General features: G+C 47.3%; 1 protein-coding gene across 5 annotated transcripts in view; it reads left to right on the forward strand.

Annotated features, from left to right (window-relative positions):
• The window catches only part of PNPLA1 (patatin like domain 1, omega-hydroxyceramide transacylase), a 47,571-nt gene that overhangs the window by 9,385 nt on the left and 22,770 nt on the right, over window positions 1–15,416 (forward strand). The gene's annotated exons all lie outside the window — the stretch shown is intronic.

The raw sequence follows: 15,416 nt of genomic DNA on the forward strand, positions 1-15,416 counted from the left end.
AGAGAGAGAGAGCACAAGCAGGGGGAGTGGCAGGCAGAGGGAGAAGCAGGCTCCCCGATGAGCAGGGAGCCCAATGCGGGACTCGATCCCAGGACCCTGAGATCATGACCTGAGCTGAAGGCAGATGCTTAACCGACTGAGCCACCAGGCACCCCATTCTTTTTATTATTGAATAATATTCTATTATGTGGATATAACACATTTTATTTATCTATTTGTCAGGTGGTATACATTTGGGTTGTCTTTGCTTTGGGCTATTATGAATAATGCTGCTATAAACCTTCAGGTACATTTTTAACGCTTATTTTTTTTTTCCTTTTAACTACTTGTGATTTATTTATTTTTATTTTATTTTATTACGCTATGTTAGTCACCATACAATACATCATTAGTTTTTGATGTAGTGATCCACGATTCATTGTTTGTGTATAACACCCAGTGCTCCATGCAGTACGTGCCCTCCTTAATACCCATCACCGGGCTAACCCATCCCTCCCAACCCCCTCCCCTCTAAAACCCTCAGTTTGTTTCTCAGAGTCCATAGTCTCTCATGGTTCGTCTCCCCCTCCGATTCCCCCCCTTCTTTTTTCCCTTCCTTCTCCTAATGTCCTCCATACTATTCCTTATCGGCCTTTTAGCTAAGATCAAGTGCATTTTTAACACTTCCTAATAACTTTTTTTTAACGAAAAGATTTCAAACATGTTGAAGAGGGCAATATCTATCATGGACTCCCAAGGACCCATCCTATAACTTCAGTGGTTATCAGCATTTACCAACCGGGTTTCAACCACAGACTCCCCACCCCGCCTTGCTTTGTTTCGTTTTTTATATATTTTTTGTTTTGTAATGATTTTAAGCTCACGTGGAAGTTGCATGTAGCCTCACCAGGCTCTGTTTTCTGCGCCAGTGTTCCGGAGCAAGTGTCTCTGCAGATAAGGACTGGGAGCCCGAGGAAGTCCAAGGGAATGGGGCTCGTTGATCTGCTCACAGCCCAGATAGTGAGGGGCAGGCACCTGCTTCCGAAGCTGCTCCCCAGCTCCTCCCAGTGGGTGAGGGGAGCGACCAGGGGACGGAGCTGACATTTAGCTGAACTCATCAAGTGACTTTGTTTTGGCCTCTAGAAGTAATTATTTCCCAATACCTCTCATACTGCCTTCTCCACAATGATAACCTTGGCCTCCCCACCCCCACCCCCACTGCCCCAAACACCCAAACCACTAAACAAAATATTAAAAGAGTGGGGCCCAGGATCAGGGCTGGATTTGGGAGCTTTTCTTTTTGCTTCCACAAGAATGCCGTCCCTATGGAACATCTCCCCATCCTCCAAGGCCTACCTCAGACGTCACCTCCTCTGAGAGTGAATCCTGATTCCCTTCAGGCACTGACTCCCTCGTGCTCCCACAACCAGCTCTAGGATAGCGCTTGTCTCAGAGGCCAGAATCCCCATGGGAAAGAGCACGTGACTAGGAATCAGGCTCTCGGGATTCTGAGACCCACAGTGCCCCGCAGTCAGATTAAGAGCCTAGCCGGCCACATGCATTGTTTTCACATGGTCTTTCACAGTAGGATTTATTAATGAGGGAGGTGGGGCTCAAAGCAAAGCTGGAGTGACCCCAACGTCCAAACTCTCTCCAACCCTCCTTTCCCTCTGGTCCTAGGAACCCACTCAGCAGTGAGTGACCTTGGACAAGCTGCCTTGAGCTCAGCTCAGTTACTGTACAATGGGGGAGAATAGTGTCTGGCTCCCCCTCTCCATGGCCTGGCTCTGGGAATCACAGTGGTCGCTCTGAACAAGCTTTGCAAACAAGGGATTGATACTATAGTTGCTTTGGTTTGGACAGCAGAGGCTTCAGTAAGGCAGAAGAGCATTGAGAAGACTCACTCATGTGGTCTTTGCACTCCAGCCCCCCAAGGCTGGTGTGGTGGCTTCACAGAGTTAGGACCCAGGTTTCCTCCACTGTGGTATTCACAGTCCAACAGGGCTCCCCACAATGTCTTCATTCCAGCTAGTTGGGGAGGGCACACCTCTTCCCTTTGAGGGCAGGCCTTGGAGGTGACACATATCATGTCACCTTACATCCCATGGATCTGAACTTAGTCACAGGGCCACACGTGACCTCAAGGGAGACTGGAAAATACAGACTTTATTCTGGGAAGCCATGTGTCCAGCTAAAAATCGTAGATTCAGTTACAAAGGAAGAAGAGGAGAATGGATGGTGGGGATAACTAGCAGTCTCTGCCATAACCACCATACTTGGAGATATGACGATGATGGAAAAACTCAGTCCCTGTCAGGGACTAAGACCATGACTACATACCACCAGGTCAAGTCCAGTCTGTTGGCTGGGGAGGGCCTCAGTTCTGAGCCATCAGTGGGCTGCCCTCCTGGCAGCTGGGGGTGTGAGTGCCTCAGTCTTGCTATGGGGCCTGGGCAGGGCACCACGGCACCCATTACATCCCCTGCCTAAAATGACCTTCTGGTTTTCTCTTGAGAGATGTTACCTCCTCCCAAGACACCTTCCCATTGTACCCTAATGGATCTCTTTCCACGATCTCGAGTTTACCCACAGAATCTGTCCACCTGTCTAGCACTTGATGATATATGGTCATAATTGTTTCAGAAGCTGTGTCTTATTTCATCAACTAGATTGGTTGAGCCACCTGAGGTCTTATAGGTCCCATGGCTCCACAAACTGCTTGTCAAGCAAGAAATGCTTGATAAACTCCTAATGATTGCTGGCCATTGGCAGGCATGACATTGAATGCATTTTTGCAATTTCTATTTTGGGGTTTACCTGACTCTTAAATAACTTTCTGCACTTATGGATATGACTTGACTTATAATACTAGAATTTCATAGAAGGGAGGTCACTGAGTCCAACTTTTTCATTTTATAGATAATTGTATTTAGACTTTGGGAGAGGAAGTAACTGATTGAAGGCAGACCTTGCTTTAGCCAGTGGTTTCCAAACTGTGTTCCGAGAAACCCTAAAGTTTTATGGGAAGGAGAGAGGTTCAGGGGAGGGGGGCATCAGGGAACAGGGAGAGGACACACACTGAAGCCCCAGCTTCAAAAATTATAGTGCTGCTATTGTCCACTCTTTTTAAAATTTCATTTAAAGGAAATTTTCCAGTGATTTTTTTTTTTAAGTAAAAAAAAAACCACTGTTTGAATCTAATCCACTTAATGTGCAGACAAAGAAATTGAGGGCCAGATTCTGGATGAATTACAGTGATAAAATAGACTGTTCATTCATTCATTCATTCATTCTAGGTCCTAGGGATCCAGCAGTGAACAAAACAGCTGTCTGCCCTCATGAAGTTGACATTGTCTTGGTGAAATCAAGCCATAAATAACCAAACCCATAGAAAAACATCAGCATGGGGGCGCCTGGGTGGCTCAGTTGGTTAAGCGACTGCCTTCGGCTCAGGTCATGATCCGGAGTCCCGGGATCGAGTCCCGCATCGGGCTCCCTGCTCGGCAGGGAGTCTGCTTCTCCCTCTGCCCCTCCCCCCTCTCATGTGCTCTCTCTCTCTCATTCTCTCTCTGTCAAATAATAAATAAAATCTTTATAAAAAAAAAAAAGAAAAAAGAAAAACATCAGCATGCATGCTCCAAGGAGAAAATAAAGCAGGAGAAGGGTGTGGTGAATGATTAAAGGGTGAAGTTTCAGGTGCGCAGGTCAGGGGAGGCGTCTCAGAGGCGGAAGGAAGGGAAGAAGAGCCACGTGAGCTCAGAGAGAATGTTCCAGGCTGAGAGACCTATGGCGCAAATGCGCTTGAATTCTCAGAAAGGCAAGCTGTCCTTCTGGACAAGAAATGGGTTTTAAAAGGACCTTGCAAAGTACATGAGAGGGCCAGAGGAGCAGCACGGGCCCTGCCCCACATACTTGGGTACAGCAGGACCCAGCACGCCCCCTCCCATGGAGATGGAGTCCACTACAGGTGTGTTGGTCTGCCTCCCACATCTGGACCAGTGCTGCTTCAGGCTGCTCCTGCCATCCCAGTGACCAAAGGCCTCCTGAGGCCCTGGAGTCAAGAAGGATGGCTGAAGTTATTGTCATTGGCAGGTGGCTCAGGTGTGTTCCAGGCATTGGGCCCACTGGGGCCTCAAGGACCTGTGCTGGGAGGACGAGACTGCTTTGTGAGAAACTTGGCTCTGGTAACTCCTTTCTTCAGTCACCCGTGCACCTGTCTTTGTGACTCAGTCGAGGAACAAGACAACCCAGGTTTGGTGAGAATGAAGCTCCCAGGAAGAAGGAGGCTGGACCAGGTGTTGCAGCTCTGCCAATAATCACAGTGGGTCCTTGGCCAGCCAGTGACCTGCCTCCCCCTTGGTTTTCCCATCTCTAACTTGGGCGGGGGGGAGCACATCCTTTGGACATTGCAGTGAGGGACAAAAGAAGTCATGCATGGTCCTGGCACAGTGCCTGGCAAATATTAGTCACAAAATAAGTCTTTAATGAGTGAAGGCTGAGTGAATGGAAGAACAAGTAAAAAGAAAACTATAAATTGAAATAGAAAAGTATAAGTAAAGCAGCATTTTTCAAACTTCACTGAAGAATGTCCTTCATTGTTAAACTTATTAAAACAAAGATTACTAGACAGCCATCTGGTCCAATTAATATTTTTAATATTTTAATTGTGGGCCCATCTGCACAAGGACTTGGATTTCCTGGGAATTCTGTGTGGCCTGGGCAGTGGCAGGACCCATCTGAGCTGGTTTGCCTTGGCCCTGGCCAGGCACCCCAGGGTTATCACCAATTCAGGATCAATTCTCATGATAATTACCCTGGTAGGTTGTGTCAGTTCAAACTCTAAACCACAGCTAATGTAGGCAAGGGGCTTTGAATTTTTATGGGAGACTCTGTTTTTTTCACCCAGAGCCCTGGGCAGAGATAAGCTACTGGCACCTTTCACTGGTCCAGCAGTTGCTGGAGCATCCTGGCTTTCAGCAGGGGTCTCAGTGCCCCTCACACAGCCCAGGACCACAGCCTCTGTCCCTGCCGTTTCTGGTCTGATAACCACATCGTCAGCTTTCTCTCTGCTGGCGCTGGCTTTCAGTTCCTTCATTTGTTCCCCTACTTTCTTGTGAGTTCAACCATGTCTCACGATTTTTATATCAGGCTCTCTGTTGTTGTTGTTGTTGTTGTTGCTATTCCTGAAGCTGGAAATGTTCCTGGACTGCTAGAGCAGAGAGTCTCCCCAAAGTTCTTTAAGACAGAAATGAGCACCTCCATTTCTTTCCTGGGCGTGCGTGCGTGCGTGCGTATGTGCCCCTGCGTGCGTACGCACCTGCACGCATGCGCATATGTGTGTGCGCGTCCCAGATGGAACCTGGAGTTCGGTCCTGGCTGCTAGGTGCGCTTTCAGAATCAAAATGTCTTCATCGGAAATCATTTCCAGTTACTTATCTGCCCGAGATGGCTACATTTCCTGTAAAAATTCACTCTGCTCTGATTCATGTCCTGATGTCATCTATTAACAGCTATTTATCAAGCACTTAGAATGTGCCAGGCACTGTGCTCAACGTCTTGCACGAATCATTTACTCTAATTCTCTCACAACCCCACAAGGCAGACGCTGTATTTACACCCATTTTAGAAAGGAGGAAACAGGTATTTAGAGAGATTAGATAACTTGCCAGGGTTTATGCAGCACAGCCAAGACTGAGCTCTCTCTTAATTTCTACCTTCTCCATCCTCTTAAATCACGAGTTCAGATGTTGCTTTGCAAGCAACTCGACAGCTTTCCTGCCAAACTCCGTGGCCAAGCAATTATTTGCACATTGCTGAAGAAAGTGAGATCAAATGACATAATAAATGCAAAAAGGACTTTTTATAAAATGCTGTATAAGTGACATCACTGCGTGGTGATGGTTGTAACTCGAAATACCATGTTGAGATCAGTATCTTTTAAGTCAATCAAAGTAACGTGTTGTACATGTTTAACCTTTCCAGCCAAGTGGATAAAGGTTTCTTTTCCCCAAACAATCCTCTCAACTCTTAAGTTGAAAAGAATTGAATGGCAACTCTGGTCAAACTCTGAATGTGTTGTGTACACAGTAGAAACATTTAACAATTTAGGAAACAACTCATGCGGTTGACATCCTGCAATCCGTTTCCCCAAACATCAGCAGGCATTAACTGAGCCCCTGCTGAGTGGCAGGCTCTGTGTGCCTAACAGCCTTGGTCATCTGTGTTTGTTGTGGTTTGTTTGTTTGTTTTTACTTCAATTATAATAAACGTTCAATTCTGGAATATTGCTAGATTTACAGAAAGGTTGCTGAGACCATACAGATAGTTTGATATATCCTTCAGCCAGTTCCCCCCTAATGGGAGCATCTTCGTAACTATGGTACACTCGTCAACACTAAGACATCAACATCGGTACGTTACTATTCATGATATATTTTGCCAGTTTTTCTACTAATGTCCTCCTTCTGTCCCAGGATCTAATCCAGGATCCCTCACTGCATTTGGTGGATCCATTTCTAAACCCGCTCACTCAGTATTAAGATAGTATTGTTTTCCTTGCTTCACTTTGGGATTAAATTCAGCAAAGGTAGTGAGCTCCATTTCCAATTATATAGGGAAAACAGGCAAACAAATGATAAACCTCCAGACCAGTTTGACTCCCATTTGAGTCAGGAGTTGACACATTGCTCCAACTCTGTCCTCATGAAACCACCACATAAGGAAGAATCTCCTCCTCAATCCCAGCTCAGGGTCTTGTGTCCATCAATGTGGGGGCAAGAGTTAGGACCAGGCTTGACAGAGAAAACTATTCTGTGGTTTGCTTTCTCACAACCCCGGTGTGAGGGTGAGTCACTGAAGGTTTCGCCTTCCTGACTACCAGTTGGAAAGATTCCTAACAGCTCAGTAGAAAAGATATTCTTTGATCTCCCTCTTCAGTTCATTCATTCATTCATTTTGTTAAACATTCATTATTAATTTATTCAACAAACATTTATTTACTACAGTGTGTCAGGTACTGAATTAAGTGCTGGGGCCGTAATGGGGGAACAGAACAAATAGTCCTTGCTTGTGGCACATTAGTTTATTTATTCATTCTTGAATACCTACTAAGTGTTCAACACTGAGCTAGGCAATCATGTGGGAGAAGGGTATTCTTAATACAGGCCCGGTCCTCAAAGGAGGCAGCTAGCCAAAAAAACAGGACAGGCCACTCAAGACAGCCTGAGATAAATGGTTGTGGACAGTAAGGGGAGACAGAGAGCGAACAGTGGGGATGAGCAGGGAGGGCTTCAAGGAGGAGGCCCAGATCTTAAGTGGGGCTTAAGGATGAGGTCTGCATGGTTAAAAAAAAAATGGTGTGTGTAGAAGGGAAATAAGCAGGATTGTGCACTTATGTTTACCCAGGAGAGATGAGACAGACTGTCCTGAGGAGGGGCTTTGGGTGTGGGGATAGAAGAGCATATGTTTGAAGATGTGATTTGGGTTCTGTTGCTCTAAAAAGAGTCATCCTGTCTCCCAGGGACATTTGAGCCCTTAGGACCTTAGGAGGTGTACCTAAACTAAGTCCTAGAAAGGCAGATCCCAAGAGCCTTCGTGGAACCACCCTCTTGCCTCACAGTGGGAAACAGAGGCTCTGAGAGGCGGAGGGCATGTCCCTGGTGAAGGCAGCCAGCTGTGGTGGAAAGAACACTGGCTTGGGGGACCTCAGGATGTGGAGGCCTAGCTCTGCTGTTTTCCAGCTGTGTGACCTTGGGTGAGTTACTGGTGAGCCTCTGTTTCCTCATCTGTGAAGAGGTAACTAGAGTACCTACCTCAAGGGGTAGGTCTCTCCCTGTTCTCAAGGGAGTGTCGTGAAGATGGGACGAGACAACAAGGCGTCCAGAGCCGGGCACAGCAGCCGGCACCAGGGAGATACCAGGAGGTGGTAGCAAACACGGTAAGTCCAGGAAGCAGCGGGGAGAGACTAGGACACTGTGGTTTTAAGAGAGCTTCAGGACTCCAAGACCTAGATGGAGAGAGACGTAGGTAACAGACCTGACCGTCTGAAGTCTTGGACAGCTGGGGCAGAGAGTATCTCCAGTCAGCAGGAATGAGCTTTCGTTACCACGGTGGTGTAAGAGAGAGGCATGGGTGTTCCTCTGCGGTGGCGCCCTAACTTGAGCATATCTTGAATGAGGAGATGTTCAGAGATGGCCTTCGGTCTGTAGAGCAAAGACTCACTTGGAGGTCTCTTGACCACCCCCCCACACATACACACACAAAACAAAATAAAGCAAAACAGAAACAGCTTTTAAGACTAGAGGGTGACGAGTTCACAGCTCTTGCCTTATCCCGGGGTCCCCTCAGTAGTGCAGGGAAGGTCTGGAGAGTAGGACAGGCCAGAGCCTAGAAAGGGGACAATATTGGTTTCTACCTTGGAGCAGGATCCCAAAGAGACCTCTGGGTCCACCAAAGAAAACAGAGAGAAAAGAGCAGGGGCAATGGCCCTCAGAACATTCTGAGGTTCCAGAGAACTTTCTAGATAACATTCCCTCTCTGCCTGATTTATCTCAAGGTGATCAACAAATCCTTCAGTGGAAGGTTGGGGAGATTGTGCCCGGATTCTGGGGGAGAGGCACACAGGGGCCGGATGCTGGAAAGAGCCCCCCCGGGTGCCTTGATAGGAAGACAGGTGAGGCACCAGTGGGAGACACCGCTGTTTCCATGGCAACCTGATATAAACCGATAGGCACTTTTAAAGCCAATTCTGTAGTAAACTCTTAGGGTTAGAAAACAGTCTGCGTGAAAGATTGTTATTCGTGGAAGAGTATTGGTTTGGGGGTTTTGGTTTTTTTGTTTTATTTTGTTTTGTTTTTTCAGTGCTTACTAGGTCCGAGTTATTTTGCCTTTCGCTAAAGCCTATATTACATTCAGAACAGAGTAGAAAAATGTGATTTTCTCATACATTCTACTTCCAGTTTCTGTTAACATAGACCGTGTGACCTAGGGTATATCCACCCTTATTCATTTCTCCATCCATCCAACCACTCAGCCACCCGGCTGTATTTATGGACCTTATTCTTCACCCTGGGCTCGATTTCTTATCTGCAAAATGAGAGAATTAGTCTGGTTTGGTATTTTGACCTAGGATCCTAGCATCTTAGGAGTTTCAAGGTGGTGCTTTCAACAGCCGCCTTCCTAGGCTGGGGTGGGGCGACCCGGCGGGGTCTGAGACCCCACTTGGCTTCAACCTAAAACAGCCCTGCTTTTAGCTGTTTTATGTATTGGATTTCCACTTGAGATTTCTTTTGAACAAAGGCTCCCTGACTGAAAAATCGCTGTCCCAGAAGGTGTCTATGGATCTCCCTGTGGCAACAGTGCCGCTTCAAGCCAAACTGTTTTTCAATCAATGCCCCTGCAGTGTGGGGTATGGAAATAAAATGGAGAATAAACCAGGGTCACTACCCCTCGGGGGCTCGCTGTCACTGTGAGGATAAACTGAGATTGTAAGCGTGAAAACCCGCTTGGGTAAAAGACTGTTGTTAAGATAATAATAATTTTTATTATTATAGTGCAGTCGGGCAGTCAAGATATGCCCACAGGGAAATGCAGCCTATAATTCAGCCTGCAATTAGGGACCAGGTAGGAGCAGCAGACTCCCAGGTGCTCCATGCAGGGACTCCGAGAATTGCAGGGCTTTCCTGGGAACGCAGCTCTGCTCGCCGCCGTCTCCCCTGGGGCTGCTGCGCCGCCTGATTCCCCCCCACGCCCCACCCCCACGCCCCCCGCGCTTACAGTGCCCGCTGCCGGGGAGCCGGGCTGGCGGCGGGAGGAGGGGGGCCCCTGGCGGTGATTGGCTGAGCCGGAGGTTGTTGCTAGGCTACCAGTCCGCGGGAGACTGGGGCCACGTAGTCCCATCCTCCACGGCACATCCTCCCCCACCGCAGACCCCATCAGGGCATCGTGTGAAGGAGATTCCCCAGCAGTCTAAATTGTCAGCCGCCAAGTGTCCATCTTTCTAGGATTTTTTTCACTTAGCAGGAGGTCATGTGGAGGAGGGGAAGAGAAGCTGTTTTATTCTCGGATCATCTTGAATAAGCTGCTTCTCTTTCTGGACCTCAGTGACCTCCTTCGATTCCTGAGGTCCATTCATTTATTCATTATCCATGCATGCATTCATGTTTATTAAGTGCCTCCCATGTTCCAGGCACCATATCAGGAACTAGGGACAAAAGGATAAACAAGATAGGGACCATCCTTGCTCTCACGAAGCCGGGGGGAGGTGGGGGGCGGGTTGGAGGACATAAGACATTTAAGCAAATAAAAAGATAATAAGATAAACATACATCTAATCCCCTTCCTTCCTCTTCAGTGATATTTCTAAGCCCTGTCCCTTTCCCTACTAAATCTGTAGGGCCCCCCAAGTTGACAAAGGAGGAGATGCGGATGCTAACCCTGCCTTTACTGCATTACAGCTGACCTGTCACCGCACTGCTCTCTGAAACAGAGGGACGCTCTCATCTCCTCAGTGCTTTTACTTTGCTCTTTTGCGTCCCAAAGTGAGCCGGAGCGCACCTTAATAAAGATATGGGGCAGGGATCATTGTCCCCTGTTCAGGTGAGAAAGCCGAAAGCCAGAAACATCAAGAAGACTTCTCCACGGTCACGAGGAGAATTACTGGCACAACCTGACCGAAAGGGAGCACTTACTATGCGCAGGCACTTTTTTTTTTTTTTTTAAGATTTTATATATTTAGCAGAGATATAGGCAGCACAAGTAGGCAGAGAGGCAGGCAGAGGGAGAAGGAGAAGCAGGCTCCCCCCTAAGCAGGGAACCCGATGTGGGGCTCGATCCCAGGACCTCGGGATCATGACCTGAGCCGAAGGCAGCCGCTTAACCGACTGAGCCACCCAGGCGCCCCGCGCAGGCACTTTTAAAAAACAATCTGCCTCATAACAACCCACTTAAGGTATTATTATTCCCATTTTATAGGTGGCAAAATTGAGACTGGAAGAAGTTATTTGACTTGCCAGTGATGGCCCAGATAGTATGTGGTGAAGCTGGGATTTAAACCACATCCCCCGGCTCCACAGCCTGAGCTCTTTCCACAAAATGGATCTGGTCCTAGAAAAGAGTAGAAGACTCTCCGAGTGGCTGAGACCTGGAGTTGTTTCCAAATGCCCTTCGAAATCCCCTAGTCCCTGGATCTTATTTATTTATTTTTCTATTGAAATTCTTGGCACAATAGACTCATAAAACTTGATGAACTGGCCACAGTTACCAATACAGTTGACCTTGTTATCTATCCATCTATCTGGGATGATCTTGCCTTCCAGCTTTTACTGGGTAATGACATCGAGTAGCTCTTCCTTGTGAGCATCTCCATCACTTGCTTTTCCTCCGTGTCAGTTTGTTTTTTTTTTTTAAAGATTTTATTTATTTATTTGAGAGAGAGAATGAGAGAGAGAGAACACATGAGAGGGGATAGGGTCAGAGGACGAAGCAGACTCCCTGCCGAGCAGGGAGCCCGATGCGGGACTCGATCCAGGGACTCCAGGATCATGACCTGAGCCGAAGGCAGTCGCTTAACCAACTGAGCCACCCAGGCGCCCCCTCCGTGTCAGTTTTTACTGAACAAATATTGGGCACCCACCAAGGGTCGTGGGAGGCTTGGTAGGCAAAAGTGAGTATGGCCCATCCTTGCCCTTGAGGAGTTCCCAGCTAATAGCAAAGGTTTCTGAAGGGCCTCCCATAGACAAACCACAGTGATAGGCCTTAGAGAGGGGAGGACCATAAGGATCTTCCCCCATAGAATCTTCTTGGCTTAGGAGACAGACCACTCTTAGATAATAAAAGGTGTGAAAGGAAGTGGGAGGAAGCAGAAGTGAATGTAGCAAGTGTGGGTTGGGGGTGGGAGAGCCAACCTTGAGTCTCCTGCGGTGCTGCTTTTAAATCCCATCTTGCTGTGGTCAGTGTGGGATACTGTGTTTCAGAGCCCAGCAGCCTGCAGCTTGGAAGGAGGCCTTTAAATGGGAGAAGGTGCTGGAAAGTACAGAGATGCATAAAGAAGCAAGCTAAATTTATCCTTTCTCCCAGCACCCAGCAATTGCTATGCTTAACACTTGACTTTTTACCAACAGAGACTTGTTTAACGAGAAGATTAGTTGCTTCTCCCTTGTCTGGGAAAAGAGAGAGAAAGAAGGGAGAGACACATTTAAGTGTCTGCCTCCGGCTCAGGGCATGATCTCCATGATCTCAGGGTCCTGGGATCAAGCCCTGCATTGGGCTTTTTGCTTAGCAGGGAGTCTGCTTCTCCCCCTCCCTCTCCCTCTGTGCTCTCTCTCTCAAATAAATAACAGAAAGAAAGAAAGAAAGAAAGAAGAAAGAAAGAAAGAAAGAAAGAAGAAAGAAGGAAGAAAGAAAGAAAGAAGAAAAAAGAAAGAAAGAAAAAGAAAGAAGAGACAGACAAAGAGAGACAGAGAAAGGGATGGTCGGAGATTCTGAAGACAGAGACACAGAGAGAGACCTGAAAAAAAGCAAGGAGAGCTAGGGATAAAGGCAGCCTTTGAGCCACAGCAGCAGGAAAGAATGTGAAACTGGGCACCTGAGTGGGAGAAGAGTCAATCTCCTGCCCCCTCCCTCCTTGACTACATGATCCTGGCTAGAGCATTGCTAATCTCTAGACAGCACCACTTTCAGATATGAGTATCCTAGAGATATCTATACTATTTCTATTGTCTTGCCCACTGCTTTGTCCCTGTCCCCACCCACCACCATTCCTGAAGAGCTGAAAGTGGACTGTATATGGATGATACACAAAAGCCATGATTAAAACAAGCAGTACAAGATGAAATATGCATGCCTTTGACCTAACATTCCCACCTCTAGGAATTTATCCTAAGGACAATAATTAAGGGCATAGGGGGAAAAATTAGCACGAGATTATTCCCTGCAGCATTGTTTAGAAAAAGCAAAGAAACAACCCCTACTGGGCACCTGCTCAGCAAATAATGGTATAACCTTACAATAGCTTTCCGTGCCACTTGTAAATTGTGTCATAAATAGGTACTTATTGATGTGGAAAGATATGATTTATTAGGTTAAAAAAAAACAAAGCCAAGTTACAAAATAATGTATATAGTATGATTTCATGTAAATATTCTTCTAAGTAAGAATACATATAAAATACATAGTCTAGGAAGACATAAGTGAGATGTTGATCTCTGGTTGAAGGGATTCCCTCCAATCCAAAGATTCCACTTTAATTTTTTCTTTTTGCATATTCTGCATATTTTATTTATTTAATTTATTTTATTTGAGACAGAGAGAGAACGCAAGCTGGGGGAGACGGACAGAGGGAGAGGAAAAGGGAGAAGCAGACTCCCCGCTGAGCAGGGAGCCCAATGCAGGGCTCGATCCCAGGACCCTGGGATCATGACCTGAGTAGAAGACAGATGCTTAACCGACTGAGCCACCCAGGCACCCCCATATCTGCATTTTTAAAAATTATTTTTCCCCGAAGGAACATGTATGTCTTGTGCAATGGGAACAAATTTCCTTCCATCCGTCCCAGCGAGCATCTCCTGCGGGGAGTCCAGGTGTATAGGGGCAAGCTGAACCAGGTCCTCCTGGCTCAGAGGCATTGTGGGAAAGGCCACCAACCCAAGCAAGGCCACTCAAGCTGCTCATTAAGAATTCCAAAAACCGGGCGCCTGGGTGGCTCAGTTGGTTAAGCAACTGCCTTCGACTCAGGTCATGATCCTGGAGTCCCGGGATCGAGTCCCGCATCGGGCTCCCTGCTCAGCGAGGAGCCTGCTTCTCCCTCTGACCCTCCCCCCTCTCATGTACTCTCTCTCATTCTCGCTCTCTCAAATAAATAAATAAAATCTTAAAAAAAAAAAAAAGAATTCCCAAAACCAGGGCACCTGGGTGGCTCGGTTGTTAAGCCCCTGCCTTCGGCTCAGGTCATGATCCCAGGGTCCTGAGATGGAGCCCCACATCTTGCTCCCTGCTTTGCGGGAAGCCTGCTTCTCCCTCTCCCACTCCCCCTGCTTGTGTTCCCCTCTTGCTTTCTCTGTCAAATAAATAAATAAAATATCAAAAAAAAAAAATTCCCAAAACATCATGCCCCCCTCCCCCCGTTTGACTCTCCATCCTGACTGGTCTTGTGGGGCCAGAACTCAGTGACCTAGCCCCTTGGTATCTAAATGCTCAGTTGCTTTGTAACTACATAAGGACGGTGACTTTGCCATCACCCTCCCTTGAGGGAAAATGCAGTCGGTACAAGTTGGCACACGGTAAAGCTAAGCTTGCTAAAATCGCAGGGCCTGGGGGCACCTGGGTGGCTCAGCTGGTTAAGCGACTGCCTTCCGCTCAGGTCATGATCCTGGAATCCCAGGATCGAGTCCCAGGATCGAGTCCCGCATTGGACTCCCTGCTCAGCAGGGAGTCTGCTTCTCCCTCTGACCCTCCCCCTTCTCGTGTGCTCTCGCTCTCATTCTCTCTCTCAAATAAATAAATAAAATATTAAAAATAAATAAATAAAAAAAAATAAAATCGCAGGGCCTTCCCACCTCCCAGGAGCACCCTCCCCTGTAACAGGGTGAAAGCCAAGATGCTCTGTTGCTCAGGTCAGTCCCTACTACACATATGCAGTTGTGATTCTGAATGTTGGTGAGGGAGAGGGGGAAAAAAAAGGCCGTTACTATGGCAACCCAGGCTCGCTCAGCCTCTGGGATCAGTCCAACACGCAGGGAAAGAAGGTGGGGTTTAGAGTCAGAACAAACATGGCCGGGCTGTCTGACCTCGGGCGAGGCACTTAGCTTTTCTCTGCCTTGGTTTCTACATCTGTAAAATGATGCTGAAGACCTTTATTGTACCGCCTCCAGGATTAACCAGGACTTATCGTGAACTGTAAAACATGGAAGGAGGAGCGCGGCCCTGGCTTTGGTTTGTCTCCAAATTGCTGTGTGTGACTTTGGGCAAATCATTTAACCTCTCTGTGCCTCAGCTGCTCTATTTGTAAATGGGAAAATAATGTCCCCTGTGATGACTTCCCAGGCATATTGTCAGGCACCCGTAAGAATCCTGGAATCTCCACGTTGGAAGGAATCTCCGCACTCAGGCAGGAATCCCTTTGAGAAGTTCTCTGACTGAGGCACTTGTCCCACCTCTGCTTGATTACCTCCACTGGCAGAGAGCTCATAACCGCTCAACTTCCCAAATAACCATTGCTACATAACACTAATTGTAAGAAAGTTCTGTATAGGATGTTTTACAGTTAAATATTCATTTTTTAAAGGTTAGCAATCCTTTTCAGAGCTATTGCTGCTTCTAATTTCGCCAAAGGGCTTGCACAGGGTAGAAATTAGCAGCAATTGGCTAGGAGCAGGTACAGGTCCGGCTCTAGAAGCCTGTGGCTTAGTGTCATGAAAGGAGTATGGGTTCTGGGGTCACAC

This window comes from Leptonychotes weddellii, chromosome 8 (assembly GCF_054177405.1).
Source record: "Leptonychotes weddellii isolate Sample4059 chromosome 8, ASM5417740v2, whole genome shotgun sequence".
In the NCBI taxonomy this organism is placed as follows: domain Eukaryota; kingdom Metazoa; phylum Chordata; class Mammalia; order Carnivora; family Phocidae; genus Leptonychotes; species Leptonychotes weddellii.